Source organism: Catharus ustulatus, chromosome 3 (genome assembly GCF_009819885.2).
Source record: "Catharus ustulatus isolate bCatUst1 chromosome 3, bCatUst1.pri.v2, whole genome shotgun sequence".
NCBI lineage: Eukaryota > Metazoa > Chordata > Aves > Passeriformes > Turdidae > Catharus > Catharus ustulatus.
This window is the reverse complement of record NC_046223.1, coordinates 23096992-23124506: the sequence shown is the minus strand read 5'-3', so window position 1 is coordinate 23124506 and position 27515 is coordinate 23096992. Positions and strand designations below refer to the sequence as shown.

General features: G+C 42.8%; 1 long non-coding RNA gene across 2 annotated transcripts in view; it reads right to left on the bottom strand.

The window, feature by feature from the left end:
- Positions 1 to 27515, bottom strand: part of LOC116994069 — a 111183-nt gene that overhangs the window by 39310 nt on the left and 44358 nt on the right. The window contains exons 6-7 of one of the 2 annotated variants that reach the window (XR_004417409.1): positions 16352 to 16468; positions 14605 to 14775 (exon numbers count right to left, since the gene is read on the bottom strand). This is a non-coding gene — a long non-coding RNA (uncharacterized LOC116994069). The remainder of the gene's footprint in view (positions 1 to 14604; positions 14776 to 16351; positions 16469 to 27515) is intronic. The other variant, XR_004417408.1, reaches the window with a different exon arrangement.

The following is a 27515-nucleotide window of genomic DNA, read 5'->3' as shown; positions in this document are numbered from 1 at the left end:
AAGCTACCCAAGAGCTGGTATCTCAATCCATGGAGACTTTCAAGAATCATCAAGAAAAAAGCCCCAAAAAACAGATGTGACATTATCTGGCCAGTTAGTAATAGCTGTGCACTGAGCCGGAGGCTGAACAAGATGACCTCCAGGAGGTCCCTTACATTTCATACTTCTATGGTCAAAAAGTGTTATGAAAGTTCAAAGGAACTTCTCAAGGAGCCCTCTGAGAGCATAAATGTATACACACTAACAGAGGGAAAAATCAAACAGGGCTTCCAATACAAACAGCTTCTCGAGATATTGTGCCATCAAAGTTAAGCTCCTGTGATCTCCATAGGCAGTTGAGACATGAAGAAGGGTAGAATATAGAAGTCTGAGAAAAATGGTCCCTGTGTTGTTTACACAGAAGTTTTTCGTCTTATCTCCCTATAAAATTCTTGTACCTCTTGGGAAGCCCCCAGCTTTCTGCAGAAGCAACTGCCAGCTTCCTCCTACTTCTTCCCTAAACCATTTATTTTCTTTAAACTGTTTTCCCTTCTTGCGAGCTTGCATTCTTTCTAATTCCACATCCTGACATTATTTGGGTTTTGTCTCTATTCTCTCAGGAGCATGCCATCTTGTGTAAACCCGAGATCTGGCTCCTTATCTCCAGTAATTTCCACTCTCAGCAGCCTCAGAAATAACTGGTTAATTAGAGGCATATGCTTGGGGGCTGCGTCCATTTCCACAGTTTATGCTGTATCACTCAGGGGAAGAAATGGTGGGAAAATCTACCCTTTTCTATGGAGAAATACCTTTTGTTTGCCCAGGCAGCTTACAAAGTAAAAGATGGTTTTGCACAGGGAAATTCAGAGATGGGGCAGACTTTTGCATGGATCCTTTTCAGTAAGCATTTTGCTGCATTACCATTTCTGCTATCGCGTCCAGTGTCACCAGGGAACGGTTCAGCATAAACACCTCCTGAGGAACTGTTCCAGAGCCTAATGCCAACCTGAGACAGCTGCTGATGCTGAACAACATCATCAAGGGCCCACTGTCCCTTCCTGCCACTCCTCCTCCTTCACTACCAGTGAAAGAACTATGAAAAGACCAAGAGCTGGTGTACAGCCAACAAGAACTAAAGATCTTGCAGCTGGTTGTACCACCTGTGCCTTGTGAAATTCCAGCCAAAACAACGTCCCCTCCCTCCCCTCAGATAACCCCTTTATTAGAGAGAAGGGCATCCCATTTGATAACTTCATAAAGGGGAGGGGCACGTGCCCAGCAGCAGGTACGGCGGGCAGTCTCTCCTGCTGTGGCCAGAGGCTGTGGGCGACTGCTTGCCTGTCCTTTGTGGGTGTGCTGGCCTCTCGGGGTGAGCTGCCATGCATGAGTTCAAATGCACACGCAGCGTGCAAGCCACATTGTGCCAGATATATATAGCTGTTCAATGCCACCCTGCTGAGCCAGTGCCAGGACACATCACGTGCTGCTGGCTTTATTTGGGCTGGTTTGAGGGAGATGTACAGAATCCATGAGTGAAAGCGCTGATACGTGCGGCTCTGACACAAAAGGAAGAATCCTTCACTTAGGGCCATAGAGCAAATCCAGTGTTCTGGATTCCCCCGTTCGCATCAAAGGGCTTTACATGTGTGTAGTCAGAGCACATTGTCTCAGGGCACGTTCTGCCACGCAGCTCTGAGGGGAAAATTTTGCTTGAAGACTGCTGGAAATGGATCTATAAGCATTAGTTGATAACATCCTTCAAGCATCAAAATATTAGACCTATTTGGTTTTATCTTTTGCTAGCAACTAATGTTTTGATTAATAATGTTTATTTTAACTGAACTAGAAATGGCAGGGGAAGAGTTAAGGTGGAAATTATGCATCTTCTGTCCATCTCAGTCATGTATCTATTTCAATTTGTGTGTTTTCACATGTGGCATGAGCTTACACTCTTGTCCTGCTTGCGTCCATGTCCTTGTTTAAATTCAACACTGGTGGATGCTAAAGAGAAAAAGACCCTAAATAAGCATTTCTGGATACAACCAGAGTTGCTGTGACTACAGTGCATGCCCTGGTGATTAATGAGAGAGGTGAGACCTTACTTTCTGTGAGTGCTTGGTCTAAAGGGAGGCTCCTGATGCCAGCAGTAGCCCTGCCTTCAAACACATAACTGACCAGATTTAACTCTATTCAGTGAAGGGCAGCAGCATCCATACATAGTGGCTCATTTGAAAATATCAGCATTTCAGCTTTTTTATCCAATTAAAAACATCTGGCACTAGGGTGATCCAGCTGGCAGCCCATGGCTCCATACCTAAGTTGTGGAATGGCTGCACCCTTGGTTGCCTCAGCAGAGACCAAGAGCAGCTGCTAGAGCAGTGCTGAAGGCTGAGCACCTCTGCTGTATTCCTGCATCCCTGCCCAGCTTCTAGACATCCCCTGGAGGCAGGACTACTGCCCTGGGCACAGCTGGAGGCTCAGAGGGTGGGCATCACTTCCTCCTGACCTACAGCAGGGAAACATGGGCTAGGAGCAGGAGCACCAGCTCCTCTAACCAGAAGTTTGAGTTTTGTCCTGTAAGGACAAAATTCTAGCTGGAATTCTATTGTCTATTTGATGCCAATCTCCTATTGAGGGTCACCCAACATTGTACTGGAAGCACTGGGAACATTTTAAAACAATCTTTCAAGACAGAAACTGCTTAGCAGGAGGTTTTCATTTTGCACACTCAGTTCTCCCTAGCAATTTTTTGCCACAGAATTTGCACTCTTCCCTATTGACTCCTCAGGGTGGTGCTGAGAGGAAATACACCATGACCTTCATCAAAATAAGAAGTACCATTAATACAACTCCTATTCTTTCTCTGCTTTCCTCACAGAGTTAAGCGAGGCAAAGGAATCATCAAATTAAATGGCTGGGTCAGCTTAATGTAATAAATCTATTAGTTCATATCATCATATATTTGATTTATACTACCCCAGACAATTACTAGCATGTCATTTCTTTGTTTAGGGATTTTTAATTTGAAAGTGTTCTAATCCTTAGTGTCAGCTGTTCCTGGTGGGTGATGACATATCTACTGTGAGTGAAACATTCTGATGACATATAGAGTGTAGGAATCAAATGTCATAAGCATAAATATTTAAGCAATAAGACATGACAGGTAGAGCATTTCTTGGCGATTATCACACACCTCGGGTGGTGTTATGACGAGGCATTTGTCCAAAGGCCAACTGACTTTAACACACTAAAAGTAGCATGATTGCCTGGAAATGTGCTACTTGAAGTGTCTTATTGACATTTTTCCCTTCTCTTGATGATTTCTTCATTTTCCAATGAGAGCCCCAAGGAATTACAATTTCCTTCCTTCAAGACATGGAAAGATTACATCTTTGAAAGACCTGAGCACCTGAAGCTACATAGAAAGGCAGCCTGAGAGAAGATGGACCTAAACCTTAATCGATGACATTCACTGTCCACATTCACAGTCGCAATGTGGCTTTGAAACAGCAGGTCTGTCACTTCCTACCATATTAGGTGCTTCCTGAACCAAGAAGACACAGTCAGCATGTCAATGAGGAGCTGAGTAATTTCTTAAGCAACATTCAAGCTACAGAAAACTTTTGAGGAGAAAACACCACATCATCTTCACTTGCTCTGGTTTAATAGCATTACCCTTTCTATGAGTGATATAAGGCTATGCTGTGAAAAGCAGAGGGGTTAGTCTTGACTGGAAGGGTATCAAATACATATTTAATCCTCAAAGTTCTAGCTTCAGTTCAGTCATCCAGTACTGCTGAAAGCCACACTGAGATAAACCAGCCTAAACCACTACAAGCAACTAGACCATTCACATCTCTGGAGCTCAAGTCTCGGGACTTGTTTCATTTCTGTTTGAACTGGATTATGTTAAATAGAACACTATACACAAAAATAAATGTTGTGAACCTTCAATGCCTCTAGTAATTTTTACCTATTTGCTTGCTGGGAAAGACAGGGAACATATGGAGGAATTTGCCAATTTGGCCAGATCTGCACCATCCATGGTGATTTGTGCTGTGATCACAATACCTCGCCTTTTTGCATAAATACTTGGCTGGGCATAGTGCAAATAGGTGGGAGAATATAAATACACATCTAGTGCACCTCACTGTGGAAAACAATGGGCCACATTCATAGTATGAAATTAAGGGTTGCAATGCAAATTTTAGGCATAACTGACTCCCTCAGCAACGCAATTCCTTGGCAATGTGCAAGAAGAGCCTGGTTTTAATTTCAGAGATATCTAAATCATGCTTAACTTTTGCTTTCAGATCGGAAGGAAAATGTCACATCTTTTTCTTTTACCTCCACCAACCACAGAACTCACTGAAATAAAAAAAAGTAATAGCAGTAGCCACGACAGTATTTTCCTGCTCCAGATGAGACACTGATGTTTCTGTGGCTGACTTTCTGCCTAGTGCTAAGGTGAGCACCTTTCCTTTGTGAATGCAAATCTCCCACTCTTCCTTCCTTGGCTGTAACTCCACAGCAGCTTCAGCACCAAGGTTCAGGTTTGTTCCTCAGCCTACAAAACCCAGCAGTAGCTCTCAGCCTCAGTAGCATTTAACACTCAAATCACAGGAAGGTCAACAGGACCATCTCAGGCAATAAAGTTACAGAAAAATTCAGAGATGGAAAAGACACCAGCAAAGTTTTCTTTGTGATCATTGTTTAACACTGTAAGTAATGAAATATTAATGAAAGTATGCTACTTTCATTTTGTGAGCAATTTAATTCAATTAAAAATAAATGGATCTCCTTGGCTCAGTGGATATACTGATATTCAGCACTGCCCTTAACTTAGTTTCAACAGCATTTAAACCCAGCACAGCACAAAGTAGAGCGACTGAAACATAGCCCCCAGCTAACATCGTTAACTCTTGAAGTCCCAGTGGCACGATTCTGTCACCCTGCTGAACCAACACAGCCTCTCCCAGGGAGTATTGGCTCTGCAGTTTAACTTGCAGGAGCAGTCATTTATACCCAGTGTGTTAGCAAAGATATCTTGCACTGGGGCACTGTTTTCTTGAAAGGAAGTAATTTCAGAAAGACTTAGCAGGCCTGCATGGGCCTGAATCTGCTAGCATGCCGTGATCTGGTTAAGTAATATATCTGGGAACTTGATGTCACATAATGCAGAACTATTCTTTTATTGCGCTGAAAGAGCTGTTTTAGATTCCCTCTGAGCCCATAGGCCATGTCTTTCTGATAATAAGAGTGTTATCAATGCTTTAATATTGAACTCAAATCTCTGCGTGAGAGAGCATCTAAGAGCTATTACTCAGTGCTGAAAGCAAAACCCAACTGTTCTGAATGGGGAGGAAAATGCCAATCTGTTGACAAAAAGTTAAACAGAGGTGAAATCTAAACTCTGGCCAACATTTTACAGCCTTAGCGCATTGTTAACTTTTCAACTTATCTGTCAGGAATAGGAAACTAATGTTTAAAAACAATGTATTGCTTTTACGAGCAAGGTCAGCATTTGTTAGATTTCAGGGTTATGCTGAGCACAGTCAGCCAGGGATACACAGAAAGAATTGCTTCAGCACCCATGGCCTGAGGTTTTCCAAAAGTTAAAATGCACAAACCAATTTCATTTCCCTTTTTTCCACGCAACCAACAGGAGCTCTGCTCTGACATTTTTGTTCAGCCTCAGTTTTCACGTGTGGTAGTACAAGCTGGAGGTTAACATCTCTCAGAAGGGGCTGTGGAACAAACCCCAGGTCAGAGAAATGGCTGCTGCATTTTGCTTTTGGGGGAGCTCGGGTTCAGGGTCACTCTGCTCTCTTCCAGGGGCGAGGTCCAGATTTGTGCGTCTGCCCCTTGGACAATGCCAGGCTTTGTTCGAGCAGCAAAGCATCCTTGCTCAGCCATGCAGTTCCCAAGGAGCTGTGTAGGTAAGATAATACAGGGGAAGTGGAACAGAGAGTCATTCTCTGTGAGAGAGACAGAGATCTTGTTCAGAAAACGTGGCTCAAGGGTGTTTTCCTTATATGCTTTTATATTAAATAATCCCACCCTGTACACTCAGAAAGGATTTGATCCATGAAGCAACTGTATGGACTAGTAGATCATGGTGTCATTAGACAAAATCTGTGTGCAATGTCCACTGCACAGTAAACTGGCCAATGAGAGAGAAAAAAATAGTTTAATGCAAAACAAAGAGCTTCTAAAATGTGCAGTGTGTGCTGCCACATTCATGGATTTGCTTTCCTGACAGAGACATCCCCTTTCTTTTCTTAGCAGTAAACAGGTGGGCAAGACTTACCCCTTTTTGTAAGGAGTAAAAAACACCATGAATGCCAGTTTAGGTGAATTTGGGTGGAAATCCCAGTAACAGAGAGGTATTTTTTATCATTCATATTGAAATGAAATTTATTTCTCATAGAATTAATAATATTTGTGGGTTATATGCAAATAGGCAGAATTGTTTCTGTGAAAAAACCCCACAACACAGTATGATTTAGCTGATCAATCCCATAAAAGATCTGATAAATTGCAAATACTCAAAAATTACCAGCTTCTGAACAAGTTGTAGACCCAGGTTTGCTTACAAAACATAATACTTAAATAAAAGTATGAAAGCCACACAAAACCAAAAAGGGACAACAGGTCTCATAAACAATCTGGGATAAATTATTTGACCGGTTCTAGTTAAAGTATATTTTGTACCTTCTGTCCCATGTGCTTGGAGACTTCCCAGCTTGTTTTAATCTCTCTAAGCAAATGAGAGCCCTCAAGGCTCATCAGGGCTATTTACACAGTTCTCAACTGGAAAAAAATAGATTTTAAAAAATGAATAAATAAATAAACTGATGTGGGGTATGAATGGGAAGTTATGTTTAAAATTGATTTCCAAGTCTGCTACCAACATGGACTTCCCTGGGTCTACTTCAAAAAAATAGCCATGGGGGGGAAAAGAAAGAAATAGTGAAAAGGAAAATAAAAAGAAAAATAAATGGGCAAAACCCGAAGAGTAAAGTATTCATGATAAATCAGAGATAGTGGACTCTGTAAAAAATACCATAAATGCAACTCAGAGAAGGGAATCTCAAGACCTGTGATTTAGTCTTGCCCCTCCACAGACAGCCATTTTTCTGATCTACCCATTATTTGTAAAATAAATGTAATGGTACCTTCTTTTTCCCCCAAGTTATTGGTTTTATTTCTCTATGGGATATCTCTTCCTGTGGATGCACACTTCTGTGGTTATTAAGGGAGAGGGACTCTTGTTATATGGGACTAGAGGAGCATTTACAATCATATTGATCTCCCAGACATGCAGGTGCAACTACTCATGGCCAGCCAGTTCCTGCCATCCATATACACATGTTCCTTTGAATGGCAGATTGTACCTACCCACCCATCCCAAAATAACGTCTATCTGATTAGCATAGCACCTGGGCTATCCACATTTTCCAGTGCTGAGCCACTTCTTGGAAAGCAGGGCCTGCTTCTGGGGAGGGGGAAAAAATGGATATTGCAATAGAGGTTATAAATTGCCAAGTGGCCAATTCAAGTGATGCACATGAAAGGAGAGGATCTTCTCATCACATTTCTTCCTAGACCCTGCGATTCTGCCAGCAGAAAATGGGGTCCTTCTCAGCCCAAAGCAGGTTTCAGTCTGCCCTACTGTATGCTTCCTTATGAGCACACTGCTCCAAAGAAGAGAGCTCTAAACTGATCCCTTGCAAGGTTGAACTGAAGGCTGGGGAGGAAGCATTTTGTGGTCAGTGACACCACAGCTGAGGTTCTCAGCTCTGGTGGTCTCAGATGTACGATCAGCTTCAGCTAAATCAAGAGGAATCATGCATGCAAACCCAAATGAAAAGTCAGCCTTGTATCTGTGGTGTGCACTCTGCATTGCAGCCAAGGTACATATTTCTGAGCAAGACAAAAGTTAGAATGGACTTTGAAATTATAATCCCATCAAGTAGAGCTGACTAACTGAACAATTGCTTGGGGCATTCAAGATTATACACAAATATTCTCCAGAGCTGCAAAATGTAGGCTAAGCATCAGGAGCTCTATCTTGAAGTTTCATCCAGTCTTCAACAGTGTATTTTTTTAAAATTCACAAATTTCCAATAGCATGTGAATAACAGGATACAAATATGACATTGTTTAGCATTAACTATTAAACATGGCCTGCAGCTGTACCACCTGGGGCTCTGATCTTGACAGCTCTCACAAGTTACAAAAGACTTGACTCTGGCCAGAACTTGGACAAAAATCCTCTAAGCAAAATATAAATGCTACAGATTTTTGCAATTCAGTAGGAGTTTGTAGTGTTGCAGCATCTTGGAACTGATGGCTTTTAAAGGCTCTTTCATTTCTTGGGGCAAGGGTGTTACCTGCCACATTCCTCCTCAATTATGAAATGACTTCCCACTTCTCTGAATTCCCCTCTATGATTTCCACATGACACTGAAGTGTCCAAGGCTAAATTATCAGGTACTGTGACTGTGATCTCAAACAGTTGTTGCTTTTCTCTCCAAAGGTAACTGCATTACCACAGAGGGTAAATCACTTCCTATGGATGTAAAGTCTCTAATAAATTGCTTGGGATCCTTTGAGATGACATATGCATGAAGCACTGCTTTTAATATAGTACTAGAATTCAAATAACAATTATGTGAATTAAAGATGGCAATAAGAAAAATATCTGCTTTTTGCTATCTATTTCTCTCCCTTACCCCTTCCACAAAAACCACAATTTGAACACATCTGCAGAGTTAGATCCAGGGCTTCACCTTCATATAATCTGGCAGCTGGAAGTGGTTTTCCCTTAAATAGCCCCTTCAAAAGCTTTTGAGCTCCACGTCCGTTTCCTCAGAGAGTCTTCAGTGGGAGAAGTAACACTCAAACCCCTTCCTTCATTGACAGTGATTGTTTCCCCTGCTTCTCTTCCCTTACCTTGTGGTGAAAAGTCCCTGGGACTGCTCTAAGGAAATTCTGTTATGTGCTGACATTTACCAGGTGACAACAAGGTCGGGTCAGGTGTTTGATACCCAGGTCTTTGCATGTAATTATCAGGTAGTATTACAGGTAGCTGAGGCTCAGCACATTTTGAAGGGTTATGATGAAGCAGCTCCTTTACTTATCTAAGCTTTTTCTCAGAAAGGTTTTTAAAGAGGCAGGTGGAATTTTATTCCTAATTCTATGCCTCTCATGGTCAAACTTGGAGGTTACTTTTTGTTTAACTAAAAATTGTAAATAAGCAATGAGTGGGTCTGTCAGCCCAGAAAGGTGATAGTCAATAGTATCTGTCAGTGGTAAAGTATTCTATGAAGTTTTGATATTTGTCACCAGATTTCTTCTCTGATGTTGGCAGATCAATCCCCGTTCTCTAAATCTTCTTAAAACCTCAAACGAGTGCTGCTTTCAACTCTTGAAAGAAAAAGCTATCCACTTTCTGTTTTTTTCTTCTGTATCCAGAAAACAGTCCAACAGAAGCTTCTTAAATCAACGAGAAGCTTCACTTGGGATTAGAGTATCAGTCGGTGGATCTGACCAGACCGGAGTTAAATTACATTTCAAAACAAAATTTTAAACACTACAGTCATCGTTTCTGAGTCTCGTTTGCACGCATTTCGCTCTGTTTGGCTGTCTTTTAAGCTCAAAACCTTGCCGTGGCTGCAAAGTTCCTGTCTTAAGTGTAAATCTAATCTCGATATTTTCCAACAGAGGGGAAAAGAAGAAGAAGGAAAAGCGGGGCGGGGGAGAAATAACTTTGTAAGCGGCGGTGGCGGCTTGGGAAGCGCTCCCGCGGGCAGGCTGCGGCGCTAACCCAGAGGCTCACTGACACCCAGCGGCTGCGGCGGAGAGCGCACGGACACGGACACGGACACGGACGGGGACGGGGACACGGACACGGCAGGGACACGGCATGGACACGGACAGGGGCAGAGACGGGGAAAGGGACACGGACAGGGACAGGAACAGGGACACGGACACGGACAGGGACACGGCATGGACACGGAAGGGACAGGGACGGGGACAAGGACATGGCACGGACAGGGCACGGACACGGACACAGACAGGGACATGGACACGGACAAGGACACGGACCCAGCATGGACACGGACACAGACACGGACACAGACACGGACACAGACACGGACACGGACACAGACACGGACACGGACACAGACACGGACACGGACCCAGCATGGACACGGACACAGACACGGACACGGACACGGACCCAGCATGGACACGGACACAGACACGGACACAGACACGGACACAGACACGGACACGGACATGGACACAGCATGGACACGGACACGGACACAGACACGGACACGGACACAGACACGGACACGGACACGGACACGGACACGGACACGGACACGGACACAGACACGGACAAGGACACGGACCCGGACACGGACACGGACACAGACACGGACACGGACACGGACACGGACACGGACAAGGACACGGACCCAGCATGGACACGGACACAGACACGGACACAGACACGGACACAGACACGGACACGGACATGGACACAGCATGGACACGGACACAGACACGGACACAGACACGGACACGGACACGGACCCGGACACGGACACGGACACAGACACAGACACGGACACGGACACGGACACGGACACAGACACGGACACGGACACGGACACGGACACGGACACAGACACGGACAAGGACACGGACCCGGACACGGACACGGACACAGACACGGACACGGACACGGACACAGACACAGACACAGACACGGACCCAGCATGGACACGGACACGGACACGGACACGGACACAGACACGGACAAGGACACGGACCCAGCATGGACACGGACACAGACAGGGACACAGACAAGGACACGGACACGGACACGGACACAGAAATGGATACGGAGCTCTGTGGACACGGCAGGCAAACGGGACGGCCCAGCAGACAGCCCTGCTTAAGGAATTTTTTCTGCTTCATCTCAGAGACCTCTGCTCTTGGCTTGTGTCTCCCTTTGCCAGCGCAGGGTGACCGGCTCTTGAAAGGCGCTGAGCGCCCATCTCTCCCTCTCCCAGCTCTGGTACCTCTCAGTCCAAGGGTAACTATCCCTCCTTTCACGCCCAACGAGGAAAATTATATACATGCCATACTGCAGCATTTTTCTTCCTATAAATTCTTTATTTGATGCCCCAGAGAGCAGTCACCACCTAAATTCACTCAAATTAATGCAGACCAGAAGACTATACCCTATAGCTGTAGAGCTGTGGTGCTTCTAATCACCTGGGGGGTGTACCCATGGTTAGGAGGGCTAGGACATTTCAGGGAAACAGCTACTGATCATCTGAGAAAAATACAAGAGTAGGAATTGGCAATAGAGGTATGACAACCTCAGGGGGCAGAGGTCAAGAGAAGAAAAAATACTTAAACAAAATATTTGACCTCCATCTCCTTGAATACTGTAAAAATGGGGCAAAATAATTGCATGTAGAACAGTGGAAGCAATCACAGAAGACAAGTGTCCAGTGCCTTAAAAGAAGCCCATATAAACTGACCTTAGCCTTTAGTGCACAATAATAGAGCTGCTCCACTGAACGTCCTCTAACTCTGAGGATGTTCCTGGTGAAGGATTGTGTCTGTCTTAACACCAGTTGTTTAAAAAAAAAATCCAAACAAAAAGAACCCCAGAAAAAGGCTGTGGACTCCTGAAGCTGCAGGGCTGGATGCCCAACCAAGCATTTGTTGGTACATCTCCAGCAAAGACCAAAGGCATCTCCAATGTGAAGATGGGTGTAACTGTGCTTATGTCAAAGATTAGCAGCCCTCTTTACACAGGGCATGTAGTTCATAGCAGCAACAAGCAAGAGTTTTGCTTCTTTTGATATCAGGATTCTTGCCATGCCAAGTTTCTGGATGCTTGATGAACACTAAAGGGAAAGTGAAAAATCAGTCCTGCCACATAAACTCCTAGTTCTCACCTCCAAATTTTGAAATCTGTATTCTTTTAGTGACCAGTATGAGGAGGAATTTTCTACCTTATTTGAGCCTTGGGAGTGTTGTGTAGAAAAGATGCAGTTCTCATTCCCCCTGCAGTTTGTGTGTACGAGACAAAACATTAGGAGTGTAAACTTCTGGTTTAAAAAAACAGAATTTTAAATTTAAACCAGAATTGTATAATCCTAACTAGCAACAGGTCTCTAGCCAGTTACATCTCTTCAGTTGCTCACATGCTGAGCACTCAGCAGCTGCTGGGCACTTCACAGCACACACTGGAGTATCCTTAGAGTAAGTGGAGATCCCTCATTAGCAGCTGGAGTTGGAAAGAGTCTTAGAACAGGGCTGGGCTGGCCCAAGGCAGCCCACAAGACTGCAGAATCATGCACTGGTCACAGTGTGCATTTGATTTCCTTGCATGGGTTTTCTGGCTTCTCTTCAGATGTTATTGTCAACTTTTACAATTATCCAGAGAGGAGGTTTGTTCCTCCCACGAGATCTGGAGTGACAGCCCCATGTGTGACACTAATCTTTGGACAGAAAGTTGCTTCAGTCTCTCTTCAATAAGCATCCCAGCAGGACAAGAGAATCTGAAGACAGTGCAATCTAGAAATTTTGACAGAAAAATAATCTAAAAAATGTGGGATGCGATCCTAAATTTAAAAGAATGAATTATTTTGTTGGGGTTTTGTTTTTGTAGAGAAAATAATTCCCTTGTTTTCTTCTTTAGCAATTTGCATTTGAATAGGTGGATCTGTTCTTTACATTACTTTTGAGAGCCTGCATTTCCCAAATTCCTATCACACCACTGGGCTCTCAAGGACAGGAGGGAAGCCAAAACATTTCCATCTAATGCAAACATGGATTACTGGAAGGATGTTCTCATTTTTTAAAAATGTACTAGGAGCAAGAGCCAGGTTTGCTAGCACCTTCCCTGCAAGCCATCGCTTCCTTGGCTTGCTGCATTTAGAGAAAGAAAACCTCACCAAAAGGAAAGGGCAGGAGTTCCTGGAACACCACAGCATGCAAAGAGAGATGAGAAAAGTGCTACCAGGCAGGCAAGCACACCCACAGCAGCTGCAAGGAGAGTGAGCACACTGATGGCTGCAGCCTTTTCCCATCAATCTCCACTGAGTCAGCATCCCATTTTATCTGGGGAAGACCACCTCCAAGGTAAAAGACTCAGTGCAAGCAGAGAAGACATTTACTACCTCACACAGTAGCAGAGTTGAGATTTCAGCTGCGACTACTACCCCCAGGCAAATCCAAGTTTCCAAATGTCCCAGGTGTGGTTCCAGGAGGCATCTTCAGTTCCAGGAAGCAGACCTCTGTGTTAGCAAAACCAGCGTCCAAAGCACATCTTGCTCAGAGTCTAGATGGAAACTTCATGTCAATTTGAATTGTTCTTGCAGCCAACGGATACAACAACGTCCTGAGAAATGCTGGTGAGCTGAAAGTTGTCACTCTGTCTGTGCATATGCATGTATTGTTTTAATGTGTGTGTATATATATATATATATATATAAAGGTATTGCCTCCACCTGACTCTTCCTCTGCTCCAAAAAGTTTGGGGTATCTGGGGATCTAGTCAAGCACAAAGTGAGAAGTCTCAGCCTGCTGCTGATACTCCATCCCTGCAGAACTCATTACATGCCAGTTGCTCTACTTAGGGTGGATTGGGAGGGGGATCTATTAGAGAGAAAAAGTACAGAGTAGAGTTAAGAAGCATTTTTTTTCCTTCTAACTGCTGTCCTTTCATCTGCTCTCCTTCTCATGTTTCTGGGCTTTTTTTTTTTTTTCTTCTTCCTTCTCCTTCATCCTATGGAAGTGGCACTGAATGCTGATGAGATAATAAATGGTCCAACCCCAGGCAATCATTTGCTGGTAATTAGTTCAGCTAGTGAACTTCTAAGAGTAATTTTTTTTCCACTTGCCCAGCCAGAAAACTTGGGTGGTTAGTTACCCCATCACTTCCCTTTGGGGAAGGGGCACTCAGAAGCTCAAGTACCTGAGCTCCTGGATACACTCTGTAATCCCTAATTAAGCCTAGCCCTAACATAGATATTTAGTATTTTATTTACTTTTTATGACATTCCTTTCTTAGGCCAAAAGCCAAATGTTGCACCCCAGTAGGACCAAATCTGAGGTTTGTTGTAAGCTCCTGCTCAGGATTACACTCAAGATCACAGGTACGAAACAAACTGCAATAGCACCAGTTTAGGGCACTTGGGGAGGGGTGCCCTTTCTCTGTTTCAGAAAAGACAATTCAAAATTTGCCTTAGAAGGCAGGCTTGGAGAGGGAAATCATGACATTTGGTTTAATGGGGTTGACAAGAAAGTTTCCAGCTTTCCCCTTTCCCAGGATACCCAGACTCCTCACCCCCACCTGGCTTCTCAGCTCCCAGCCCTGTGATGAGGAGCCTGTAAAGCCTTAGGAGTGTTGAACCTGAAGCAAGCAGCCTTGGAGCTGAGGGTCAACAGGGATCCAGCTCCAGAGTAATCCAAATGATGGAGAAGCCTGGATCCATGGCCCCTGGAAGCCCACCAGGTGAAGTGAGTGAAAGGATACTGGCATGCCAGAAGGCTTTCACGGGAACCTTTGGGCCCCAAACCCACCTGGATACAAGACACATTCTGGTTCCAACGATTTGGCTTTTTCTGACAAAGATCTCTTCCATCCTAGAATTCCTGTTTGGCTCTGGTGTACTCTCAGAGCTTCAGAGGTGACCTCTGATGGGTTTGGGTGCATAATTAGCTTCTTCATGGTGTAACACAAGGTAACCAGGTCTGCAGGTGAGGAAAAGGATTTCCATGTAGGCAAATAGGTTGGGGGTTGTGCCCTCCCTTCTGATGGTGATCAGTATCAAACACAGAACATAAGGTTAAATAAACCAGTCATTTGTCTGCTTTGGTATTGGAAATTCATGTTGTTACTTATTAGATTAAAAAATAAAGCACCCTGAAGACACACAGAATTTATCAGGCAACGCTGCACTTTCTGAATCACTGAGGGAAGGACATGCATACACTACTTCTTCCACACAGATGATCTCCAGAAAGTTTTGGTTTAAATCTTCATTTTTTAGTCCCAGTTTTTGGGAGTTTTTTTCCAATTGTTCTTTTTCTCCTCTTAAAGTCACCTTGGGTGACAGATGTCACTAGACTCAAAAGGGCCGCTTGGGTAAATAGGTAAATAATATTCATTAAATAGTACATGGCAGCATATCCCACTTTTCTTTTTATCTGTTCTAACAATACCAAATTCCTCATCCCTGAGACTCACATAAAGCCCACGACAGAGGGCTCACATTCAAACTCCAATCAGCAATTCACAAACTAACAGAGAATGATCTAGCTGATTTCACTAGGGACCTCCATATGGTGATGAAATTTATTCTGAGCCATGTTTAGGTTTTGTAGTTGTGGGCACCATGCAAAAACCCTGAGAGAAATGGAGATTTTTAAAGCTGAGCTGGGAATTTACTAATACAGTTCCCACTGAAATGAATGGATTCTATTTGCCCTCAGAATCTCAGTCACCCTAGAAGTCAGACAAAGTCCTCTATACTGCATCTTTGTTTCTCAATCAAAATTAAGATAATCTCTTCCAGCTTTTTAAGTCTACAACAATTTCCCAATATACCTTTTTTTTAGGCAGTACTTGTGCTGTTATATCCTGGTGCTGGATACATCTTCTCCAGTTTTAATATTTTTAACCTATAAATTGTTCAGTTGGATTCAATTTTCAAAAAGGTATAATAAGAAACTTATATTTCCCAACTCTTTGAAGCATGTAACAAATGTACAATTTTATAGTAGGGTATAGGTCACAAGTTTGTGTAGCTATTTTTCAAAAGAAAGTAACATTCTAGGTATATTTTATTTTTTCTCCCTACAGTTTGAAAAATTGATTGATTTTTTCCTTTAATTTTTGCCTATTTAAGTACAGGTCTTGGGTTGTTTTTTTCTGTGTTTTTCCCTTCAGACAGCATATTTTCCTGATGGAACTCCCCTCCCCCCAATACACAATGTGCTTTTCTGATTTACCAGCTCTAGCATTTTCTCAACAATCATGTGAGCAAGAGCAAGGACTGAATATTTTTAGACACTGGAACTAAGCAGATGGTGAAGGATGCAGAAGATCAATAACTAGTTTTTGTAAAGTTTGCACTTCTGCTTATTCCAGTGTATTTCAAAATGCAACAGGAAGAATATAAAACTTCATGGAATGAAATGTGAGGAAACTGCTCTGGCCTGTGTGCCTGGTATGGGAACATTTTTCCAGCCATTCTTTGAAAGCAAGCCATGCACTCGCTCCAGCTTTAATTGTGAACTCTCCTTTTGTTAATTTAATTGTACTCACGTTGCTGTTTGGTAAAAGGTCTTGGACAGATGTGTACTCATCTGACATTCTTCCAAGCATGTCTGCATGGTCAAACTTGAAAGGTTTTTGGGAGCTGAAAGTCATCCCATCAGGAACCTGAAACAACACCATCTGCTTTAGGTGACTAAGCACATGTCAAGAATAACCATCTCCCTCCTTCTGGGCTCGAGCTTCCATGCTCCCTTGGGCTTTTGCTGTGGACCAGCTGCCCTTCAGAGGTGCAGAGGAAGGGGAAATCATAAAACAAGTCCTGGCCACAACACAGTTTTCAAGCTACTTCAGGAGCCTGAGGGCTTAAGTGAGACAGGGTGGAATCAGGCAGATGCTCCACAGCCAGCAGCACAATGCTGGAAACGGGCACTCTGGGCCCAAAGTAGGGACACTTAGCAGGAGAAACCAGTGTCTGTGGGTAAGTGTCTCCACCCTTCTCCACCATCACTTCTGAGCTGCAGAACGGGGCAGCACAGCCTCATTTCTGTTCTCCTTTCCCTTACAAACAGCAAGGCTCGCAGGGCCAGCCCTGGGTCTATGTCCCTGCAATGTCAGCCCTCAAGCACCAGGTAGAATTAGGAAGGCCAGCAGTTGACAAAGGCTGACACAAGTCCTCCAAAGTCATTAAGAAAGATTTCACATTATGGAGAGTGTTCCCAGACACTGGCTGTGGTGCTGCAGAGCAGGCACATCCCACCCTTCAGCAGGATCTGCTGCAAGCCTGGGGTGAGCAGCTAAATGCCAGAGACAAAAGGGCTGGGAGGCAAGCAGCTCCTGCTGCAGCTTTTCATCCCCAGCTGCTGACCTTTCCAGCCCCTCAGCTTCTGTTCATTAGTGGCAATGCCTGCCCCATGCTGATGGGAGGAACTGACTGGGAGCACTTCATGCCTTTCCCTGGGCTTGAACCGGAGCTGTCCCTAAAACTGGGCAATGAGCATGGGGCCCAGGAAGGCCAAGACACACTTTGAAGCTGTGTTTTCAACAGAGAAAAGGCAGCTTTAGGGCTTGCAACATCCTCAGGCTCTTCCTGCTCGGTATGGCAAGGCAGCCATCGTATGGAGAAAGGTCCAGGGCACTGGAGGCTGGGACCAGTGAGGCTCCTCATCTCATGGGAGATCAGGAGAAGACACATGCGGCCAAGTGGAGATGCTTCCTCACACCAACATGAAAGAGCTGCTGTGGGGTTTCCAACTTGCAGGCAGACCTCACCACCCTAAGGGGGCCCCACTAAGTGTGTCGGTGTTGTCTCTAGCAGCTGTCCCTTCCACCCGAGCAGTGTCAGCCTTGGAGCCAGGCCAGCAGCTACGTGTGGAAGCTGTTCCCTCCTCCAGCCTTCTGGACCTTAGGCAAAAGAGCTACTAAATGAGCCATACTGACACCAATACTGCAATCAATTTGTTAATAAGGATCACAGACAGACTCTGCTGCTGGGAGGAGGAGGCGAGGGGAAAGGAGATCATTATTTTTAATTTAAATAAATCAATATGTTAATAGGGGAAAGGATGCACCCTGCACAAGGATGGTGGAAGGGGGAAGGCAAATGAGTACAGCTATTCTCTTATTTTTTTCTTCATTTGTTTGTTTGTTTGAAGGAGAGAGGGAAGGAACATGTAGTTTGTCATTAGGTCTTTTAAAAATTTATTTAATATAAAAAGAGTGGGAATAGACAATTTTAAAATTCCTGTAACAGCAAATAACTAATTATACCCATCTGAGACTCAGAAGCATGCCTGGCTCTTTTCTTTCTTTAAAACAAATTAAAGAAAAAGGAATGCTTGATTCCCAGGAGGGCTTATCTAAGGCCTCTCATCTCTAATACATATCTAAAGAGACAGAGAAAATATCTTTTATCACTTAAATCTCCCTGAAATTTAAGACCAGCTGGGAATTTTTTTATGTGGATATGATTCATTAAATTCATATCATTCCAAAGAAACCTTCCTGCCGGTTTATCTTTGCCACTGCAGTCATCTCTCCAGAAAAGCACAGTTTCCCAAATGTTGTCAACCCGGACAGCTCAATTTTTGGCTGAAGGTTACATTTCACTCGGAAACTATGGAACTGGCCCGACATTTTTCTTTTCAGGGAACTGTATTTGCAAATCATTCTTGAAGTCAACTTTTTCCCCTCTGCTGAAACAATAGGAAAATCCTGCACCACCACGCCACTTCCATCAGGCTTCTCTCAGTGCGGAGAGGTGGAGGGATTTTATTTCCACGCTGCACTTCAATATTTATGCATTGTACTTGTGGGTTTAGAGTCTTTGATCAAATATAGGTACAGGAGCTCTGAAGGCTGAGCTCTGAGAAGCGGCTGGGAGAGCAGCCGCATCCAGCTTCCGCTGGGATCAAATGCAGCAAGTTTGCGTTTCAGCGATGCTCAGAGCCGGTGACGGACGAGCCGATAAATAGAGGGCTGCGGCGTAGTTAATATTCCCCAACGCTCCGCGGAGTTTTCGCAGGCAGGAAAAAATGTATGTTTTACATAATGAGCTCCTTCGCATGTAGTTGCCACAAAAGTTACTAGGGAGACGGTCTGTCCTGGGCGCACGGAAAAACAAAGGGAAGTTCACGTGGCAGGATCGCTCCTCGGCGGCTCCGTCTCGCAGCCAGCGCCGAGGGTGGGGAGGCAATCCCGAGGGCGAGAGTTTGAAAAGCGCAGCCGAGCGGGGCAGCGGGGAGGAGAGAGAGGCTTTGGGAAGAGGTCAGGCGGAGGGCAGGGTGGCTGGAGCTCAGGGGCGGCTGTGGGAGGAAGGAGGGCCAGTTCCATAGTTCCCCGGCAGATGCTCGGGGCGCAGGGAGCGCTCCCGCAGCGCGGACACCGCATCCCTGCCGCGCCCGCATCCAGCCCGGCACCAGCACGCAGCCGGCCCTCCCAGCCACATCCACCCAGCGCCTGGGAAATGAGAAACCACTGCAAGCGAATGCGCCCCGAACTCCCTGGGTTCATCCCAGGGTACGAGAGGAAGCAGTTCTCACCCTGGGATTTTTATTTCCTCTCCTTCACCCAGCAGACACAGCTCTGCCTTCTGAAAATCTCTGTAGGATGTGGCTGAGAGTAGAAATTTGCCCCCGGACTTCCTGTTTTGAATTCTTCTTTCCCCCAGCAGGTCCCCGGGCACATCAAGCTTTGGTGTTTCCCTGGGTGAAAGCATAATTTTTCCTGTTTTGCCCTGGAGGAGCTCTCTACTTCCCTGTATTTCAGTCGTACTTACTACTCTAAGATTTAGAGTTATATTTCTAAGGTTCAGAAAATTCAATTAATACAAATACTCTCTGTTAGTAAAGGCTGTATTATCTGCTTCAGATATAAGCACAGCCCTTAGATTCACATTAGGGCTTCTACCACATTTCCAAAATCTTCACAGACGTCCGCTACCTTGAACACAGTGAATGTGATTAAAAGTATCATCTCTTCTCACCAGACTCCTGTGGGAGTATCAGATCTAAACTAGATTATTAGACTAAAACCCTGCTTTTCAATTCAATTCAACCCAAGTTAGCAGTTGGAATCCTCTGGTTACAATTTGGAGCAATCATCAGCATTTAGAGGCCAGACTCATACAGGAATCACCAGCAAGAGCTCAAAGCACAGATTTACTTCAGTTTTGCAGCTCCTGCATGTGATACAGTTCTCTGTCTATCTCCAAACGCAGCCACTAATACAAGCGAGGAACCTTCCCTAAATATTCCTAAAATACCCGTTTTTAAATGCCTAGAAAAACAAGAAAAATTTCCCTGGTAGAACAGTTCTCATATTAAAAACCATCTTTTTTTGTTCAATAATTGTTTTTGCTTTAGCGCTTCATGCCATCATCACAAGAACAGTTTTACCAGTGGGCAATATTTTGCTGCTGCCTTCAGACCAGCAATTAGAACAACTAACAGACAGTTCAGACAATAGCCAATTTATCTGCAGAAAGGGAATTTGCATTTCTCTTTATATACCTTATGTTAAACATACACAGTATCATACAATAATTATCACTATATAAACAAATTGCAATTGTACGGTCTTCCGAGCAGTGACCTTTTGTTTTATTAGTGCACCTGCACAAAGGCTTTTAAGCTGTTTAAAATATTTTGAGCTTCTTGTTCATAGCTTTTGAGTACTTGTATTATATAATTATTGAATGGTTGCATATACAAAATATACAATGTATAATTAACACGTATAATTGATGCACTAATAACATACGCATTAAATATTGTTAGTAAATATTAAATTATATATTGTACATTATGTTTTATACATTCTATTATAATCTTAAATGATGTGCCATATATTGTATATTTCATGGATTTTTTTGCATATATATCTAAACCAGTATTTCACATGTCTCCACACATGATCACATCTAATATAAGCACTTGTGTGTATTGTGCACAAATACAACAGCACCATGTTATTAATTCATAGCTCTATTTGGGACTGCTTGTTTTTAAGCATATGGTTTAAAGGAATTTCTTTGACACATATTCAGTAATTACATAAATAAAATATATTATGAAAGTCTACATTGGTATCAGGTGCTTTCTGTTAAGAAAAGTACTATGAAGAAAAGTATTAGTATCTGAGCCTAATTATTGGTGCTGAAAGTCATTTCATTTCAAACATCCTATTAACTAAAGTCCATACACAGAAATTATTGGCTGCTTGCACCAATCCCCATTATAAAACCCGGTGAAATCCTTTGCAAAAAAAGGGAAGACTACAGCTTAAACCTTAAGTACTTTGATAAAAATATAAGATCAGTTTCATCCCAAAGTACAAATCCCAATCTCCATCTAAAACTGCCTGACCCTAAAATATATTCAGAGCTTGTTCTAATCACAGGAGATGTATTCTGAATAGGACAGCCCTCTATCATCTGCTAAGTCTCTTTAAGTCATCGTTTTCACTGTATCTGAAAAATTAATTCCTTTTCAGAAATATTCTCATCTTCTACTAAAAGAAAAAAAAAAGCTTTTTGATGTAGAGTGACAGGATTATGAAGTGACCCTTCAGGTCAGAAGGAGACTTTTCCTTTTCTCATCAAGGAAATCAATTTCTAAGTCCAAGTCTCTTAAAATAATATATTCTTGTGGCACGCATACAGCTTTTTTTGATCTGCTATGAAAAGAATAAGAGGTAAAGAGGATCAGGGGTGGCGATGGAATATTATAATCTGCCACACTCACACATCAGCATTTCACTAAGTAATTCCAGATAAATTGAGGATTTACATATTTAAGATTAAATGGGGAAAGAGTAGCGATGCATAAATAGAGGAATACAAAGATACAATTTAGGGAAGTTAACTCTTAAAAAAAATTTACCTGATATTTGGTACCCTTCCACTGTACCACCTCATATTTTTTAAAGCATATAATGTTTATAAGGAAATAACCAGGATAATCTCTTTGAGATCAACTGAGCACAAACACAGATGCCTTAGGGTTTCTCTCCTCCACCCCTCCCACCTTCACTACTGAAAAAATACCAATTACCATGACAAGAAACAGTTAAATGCCTCCAAAGACACATACACACAGCAGATGGAAAACAGGAGGAAACCAGCTGGAAGTGTGTTTCCCTTAGAACTGTTTTTAACAGCCTGTGCACAAATAATGTCTCACTAATACGCAGATAAAAATAAAACATAAATATTTAAAAGGTGACTGGTCAAAGCAACAAGATGGCATTCGATATCGGCACTTTCCCTTTTTTACTCCCTTCCCTGCCCATTTTCTGGGTAATGGTTCAGAGACATCCTGGTGCAGGTCTCTGATTCAGGGAAGGTGACAAGGCAAAAGCTCTGGTGATGGCCGTAACCTCTTGTGTTGCTATTTGCAAGGCACGTGGGCTTGCCTTGTTTTTTATGACTCACCTGTTCATCCTTTGCCTTTGTGGTGAGCTTCCTGCATGGAGAGAATGTCCCAGCACTGCCCAGCTGAGCTCCAGAAGCAGTTGTTCTCACCAGCACAAGATAAGGAGGCCAGCCCTTTACAAAATTCCTTCTGCTCTTGGGCACTTAAGCAGAAGCATTTTAAAGGAACTCCTTTTCCAGAAACTACTAAGGACTTTCTGACAATCTGGATATTTTTAAGATGTCCAGCAGATCTCTGTAGTCCATATTTACCACCAAATATCTTGATCTAACCCCTCAGAGTCCAGACAGCATCCAAACTCCCTTGTACTCCTCTAACTTTGCCATTAGGGAGAGCAAAATCAGTGGAGATGGGGAGAGATGGAAATGTCCATGATCCCTTCTTGCTGAAGAACGAAAACAAGGACAGGAGCAAGCACAGGCATTGCTTGTAAAAAATAAGAGAGACTTCCAGAAGACTGGGGCAAAGACAGCTGCAGGGGGTAATGGAGAAGGGAAGTCCGCAGTTCTTCCCTAGAATTCCCCAAGCCAGAAGCATTTGTGATATATTCTGCTTGTCCTGTCTTTGATCTTAACTATTATCATCAGGTAGAACAATTTTAAGTAGAGTAGATGGGTTGTCTGCCATTTATTTAGAGCCCTTCCCTTACAGTTCCTTCTCCACTGACTCTCATTAGGCAGCCCTCTCACACTCACCAGGAATTCAGCAAAGCAGATCCTTAGCTGGTGTTAATTGGTCTAAGTCCATTTGCTTCAAAGAAGCTGTTCAAACTTACAGTGCCCAGAAATTTGACCCAGTTTCACTTCTCTGCATAATGTGGTCTCTTGATGGAGGAATAGACATATTCCTTCTGCTTCTGAAGTGTTAAGCCATTGCACACATTTTTGAGAATCTAAGAAATCTGGAATTTTTTTTTTGGAGCAAATAAACCCTGAGCACTTACTCAAGCTCTGGAACATGAGGCAGAAAAGTAACAGGATATCATGCTGGTCCACTCAAAGACAGAAAGAAGTAGAAAATGCTCTCATGACACATCCAGATGACAGCAGAAAACAGGTGAACACATGAATACCTGCAGAAATCTTGGCCTGAATGACCTGAGACCATCAAACATACTCTCTAGACAACTGGTTAAACAAGAAATCAAGAAGGATTTGGGGCAAATAAAACTTTGCTGATTTGGACCAACAGATGGAATGGATGTAATCTGATCATTCAAGGGAAAGAGGTTTTTGTTGTGGTGGTGGTGGTGTTGTTGTTTGGGGTTTTTTGTTTGTTTGGTTGGGTTTTTTCTTGTTGTTAATAGATTTTTACACATGCTTTTTTCACATGCCTTCAGAACCACGACAGGTGAGTGAGTCCTGGCCAACACCACTCTCTCTTTAGGAAGAGCCCTGGCTTGATTGCAGAGGGTGGCTGTACCACAGAGCAGAAAAGGCAGTGGTGGGTAAGCCAAAAGGACAAGTAATTGCTGATCTGTGAGGCAAAGATGGGAAGAGAATGCTCTTAATCAGGTGGCACCACAAGGTTCAGCAGTTAAGGAGGAGCACTTTACAGAAGCTTTTCTTGTTAAAATTCTGGCAGCACATCCCTTGGCTTTACCAGAATATTAAACATGATTTTAAAGTTGTTGTTTTTTAGAGATCAATTTCCTTGTTGAAAATCTACAGAAAAAGAAAGGTCTGTTTCCTCTGATGTTTCTTTCCCTCCATGAATAAACTATGCCTTTGTCTGTTTTTATTTTTGTAATGCCACATTTATACCCAGCACCTTCAAACACATATTATTTTAGAGATCTGATACCATCTAGTGTTATTGCTGGCTTTTCACATCTTACACTTATCAAGTAACCACAGTCAGCAACATGTCAGAGTTCATCACTACATCACGTCAGTAGCAAAACAAAACCTGCTTCCCACCCAATATCTATATTTACACACCCCACAGGTGGGTGAAATTTGCAGTTCATCTAGGAAATTCACTCTCCTTTAATCTTTGGAAATTAGTTTGTCTGTGTATATACCTATCATTATCATCTAGTGCTTTGCCACTGATTTATTTCAGCCTCTGTAGAAAATAGGCTGGGATTACTAATAACAAACACATGTGTTTATAAACAGCCTTTATATAGTCTTGGGCAGGCCAAAGTCCAGGGTACATCTGCTTCAAACCAACCAATGTTTTACTCCATTTTTCAGGGAATTAGATGAGAATTGAGTTTGCAAGTACTCATGACTGGTGCAAAGTCTTCCTAAATATTCATAGCTCCTGAAAGCTGGTGCTATCCAGGAGGGAGATGCTTATATGATTTCATACTACGTAAGAGGGCAAGACCACCAAGAAAAGCCAATCTGTGCAAGACAACAAAGTGGGTTGGTCTGTCTGGGTACTTTAAAACACAAAGAACTGAAAATATGCAGAAACACAGTATTCATAAAGGCAAAAAAGAAAGAAAAGAACAGTGTGGATAGTCTGATAGAAGATGGTGGATTAGTATCCATGGAGACTCCTTTCTTCTCTGTATTCACCCAATATGTACAGGACGTTTGGTGATTTCTCCATAACATCCACAAGTGCCTTCATCCGGACAGACAGCAAACACCTCTCTAGCTAAAAGGGTAATTAGACTCCATGTCCCCTAGCTCAAGGCCTCTCTTGCTGTATAATTGGGATGGATGTCAGTCACAGCACTAATTTCTGCAGTAGGGCCACTGTGGAACTGCACTGGTAGCCATCGATACTTCTAAGCCACTCAGCAGCCGATATGTTAAAGATATTTATTGCTACCCTTTGAAAACAACTTCCTGCCTCTAAAGGAAATTATTCTTTAATGATTACATGGAATTCATTTGGAACAGAGGGAGGGGAGTTTATAATTTTGTGGTTTTGTGGAATGTATTACTATTATATTTTTTCAACACTGGGTTTCACTTGCTCACTTATGACTGTTGGCAGGGGGTACGAAATGCTTTTACACACTAAAGGTGTGTTAGACACTAAAGGTGTGGACTTCTGTGATGTCTACCCATGCTAAATACCTGGGGCTGTCTTTTAGGAGCAGTCTTCCAGGCAGAATTTTTCATTATACAGGCCATGTGAATGAGATCAGTTTAGAGGGAAATGCCCTTGTGTGTCTCCAATAAGAAGGCAAAGAGCAAAGAAAATAAGGAGAAAGCCCATCTAGCCAGGACTGCCTCCAAAAAAAGAGGTGTTGGTGTATGAATGTCATTAAATTATGATAGTGGAGAAACAATTCAGCAGACAGAAATTCCCACATGTCTCTGTTGTTTTAAGATGTATGGTTAATTTACAAAACAAGCACTAGAAGTCAGCAGGTTTCATATGCCCCTGTCCACATTTGGAACAGAACTGTGTTGAACACCAGCTTAGATGAAGCACCAGCTGCACTGCAGGTCCCCAAAGCAGACCTGGCCACACCCTCCAGATAATTGCTGCACTGTCAATCAACAACTTCACCCAAATGGAAAGAATTGTCAGAGCACACTACAGCCCACTCGGGAGGGGCCACACCCTTGTGGAAGGAGGCATGAACTAAAATAATATGCTGCTAGTTTTAGGGAGCTCAGCTGGCAGGAGCTCCAAAGAGGCTGGATCCAGCACACAGGTGATGCCAAAGCCAGGACAGAGACTCCTTTTGGATACATCTGTGCTTTGGTACTACTTAGAAATCTTCAAGGCTTTACTCAAGGCTATCAAACTACAGTGACAGAGAGGTTCCAAGGACAAGAAAATGTTGATAGCAGAGGGGCAGTGACAGCCTCAGGACCAGCTGCTAATGAGAATTAGCAATACAAGTCCCTACGCCTTTTATCTAGGAACTGAATAACACTAGTAGGTATGATATGACCCCTAATGTGGTTTTCCATTCCTCAGCTTCATCTCCCATCTGAGTTCCTTCTATATTGCAGTTACACCTTTTTAGTCTCTGAGTTGTGCACGTCTCTGTGGCTGGTCTCATTCTCTCTGGAGAATGAGAGAGTGAGAGAATGCTGCATGTGCAACAGATCCCTTGGAAAGTTTTCAAGAGGCAGGCTGTGAAAATAACTTTTTTTTCTTTTCTATAGTAACATTTTTCAAGGGCTGAGAACTGGCTTGGATATCATCTTTTCTCATTTCTCATTAAAAAAAAGTGTTGACATGCCTTTATTTTGAAACAATGATTTATCTAAGAAAAAAGGAAAGAGCAGCTGTTTCTCACCCTTTGAAACCAATCTGACTAAAGAATCTCATATTTCTCATTCAACTTTAAATGCTTAATTTTCATCTGTATGAGGACTTGAGCAACACCTCTTCTTTGTCCTAGCATTAGATACTTTTTAAAGTGTTATTTGCTCTGGTTGAAGTAATGAGGAATTCCAAACCACAAAGTTCTCTCATGCAAACAAAAGACTTGGACGTCACCAGCACATACAGCAACAAACAAGCACAGAAGTTTTGTGAGTGAACAATCTACCTCAGCTGATGCCTGAAAGTCGACACCATATGTACATTTTATTCATTCTTGTAGCATGTGAGGGCTTTCCAGTCTCAGCTATTTTCTGTATTTAAATTAAATATATTATATAGCTGCATACTGAAATGTTTTCCTTGTGAAAGGTTCATTGATGGACTGCAATAATTAATTTGCTTATAATTAATTTCAGAAGGTAACTGTAAAAGCCCCCTCAATTTGACACTGATACAACCTGAGTGCCTTTTATTAACAAAGTAAGTTCTTAAAGTATCCTTATTTTTACTGCTCTGACTATGTTGGCAGCTGAAATGTGATTATACCTTTGAGATCCATCATGTCACCTATAGTTATCTCAAATGCTGTTCTCAATTCATTATACACAGAAATAAAGATACAAATCCAGTCGTACAATCTCATTTTATGTGACAGCTCTCAGTCATGTGGGAGATGTGTACCACATTATTAAATATGTGTATTACATTTATTATAAATCTATATTAAAAGCCTGTCCTATGTGAGCATGTGGATTAGAAAACTTGTTTCCTGACAATGTCTACAAATGCGCAGTCCAATCCATATTCCTTGCCCTAATACGGATCTAATAAAAATGTTCACAAAATTCTTAAGGGTTAGCTGCCTTTCAATTTCTCCCCCTCAGGTGCTTCCTTCCCAAGGGACTGGTTGTTTTAAAAACAAATCTACCTATGAGTCTTGTTTTTCCTAGAAAATCTCCAGATAAGCACAAGTTGAAATCGCTTTTTTTTTCATCAAAGCTATTTCTTTATATCTTTGACATTGGTTTTGTTCT